This window comes from Arachis ipaensis, chromosome B04, assembly GCF_000816755.2.
Source record: "Arachis ipaensis cultivar K30076 chromosome B04, Araip1.1, whole genome shotgun sequence".
Lineage (NCBI taxonomy): Eukaryota > Viridiplantae > Streptophyta > Magnoliopsida > Fabales > Fabaceae > Arachis > Arachis ipaensis.
In genome coordinates this window covers 6,656,110-6,657,189 of record NC_029788.2, presented here as the reverse complement: position 1 = coordinate 6,657,189, position 1,080 = coordinate 6,656,110, and the positions used below count along the sequence as shown (strand labels likewise).

Genomic DNA, 1,080 nt, shown 5'->3' with positions numbered 1-1,080 from the left:
AAACTAAATGATAAATATACAATATATAATAAAGAATTAAATCATTTTTATGACTTATTTAGTATTAAAATTCCCATAAGTTTAATCAATCAAATTGATTGGGACATCCACATCATATAGATAGCTAGTTGGGAATTGTTTGATAAACCATGTTGCATCAGCAACTCAAAAAGCAATTATTTAGTACTACTTGTCAAGTAAGTATATGTCAATGTGGTCATTGTGTTCAACTACTCTTAGCTTCAAAGTATGACTCGTGATATACTTGGCTTTTAAAACCTTTGGGCAAACCAAGACAGCAAAACGTAACCTAGCTGTAAATGACTGATAACAAGCTCAGTTAAGGTTAAGGATCGCTAAAAGCGTGTGTTTACTTATTAAATGATTAATTATATAGATTTTATATATCATAAATGTGAACGAAAATTGGAGGCGAGCAAATAATGAGTGGCGTGTTAAATAATAAATACCAGCTGGACAGGAGTTTCATGCGGATTTGGTCTTGTCTTTATTACCAGAGGTGCCGAGTGGCAAGCTACTATTTGGGTATGCGTTGCACTTTAAAATAACGAAAATGTTTTTTGTCCTTTAAATTTTAGTTTGAAAGAAGGGACAAAAGTACACCTGAAAGTTCACACGCTGGACACGATTATACTTCAATCATTTAATGAGTCACGCGTGCACACTATTTATACACTAAGGCGAATACAGTATTTTTCGTGTTTATTTTGTTTAGAAAGAATGGACAAAAATACATTTGAAAGTTCACACGCTGGTCACAATTACACTTCAATCATTTAACGCCGCCACATGTCGATGGTCGGAAGGGTAAATGTGTCTGCCGGAGTGTATAAATGGTGTGCACGTGTGACTCATTAAATGATTAAAGTGTAATCGTGTCCAGCGTGCGAATTTTTAGGTGTACTTCTTCCTTTTAGTTTTTAGTAAACTTTAAAATTTAATAATATATTATTTTAATTTTTATATTCATTTTTATTATATTAATTGTTTAAAAAATAAAAATTACTTATTTTTTTATTTTTTTTTCTTTTTCAAAAATTGAATAAAAAATTATTTTTA

At 30.5% G+C, this 1,080-nt stretch overlaps 1 protein-coding gene across 1 annotated transcript in view; it reads left to right on the top strand.

The window, feature by feature from the left end:
- The window catches only part of LOC107638665 (probable tyrosine-protein phosphatase At1g05000), a 17,132-nt gene that overhangs the window by 3,825 nt on the left and 12,227 nt on the right, over window positions 1-1,080 (top strand). The window lies entirely within an intron of this gene.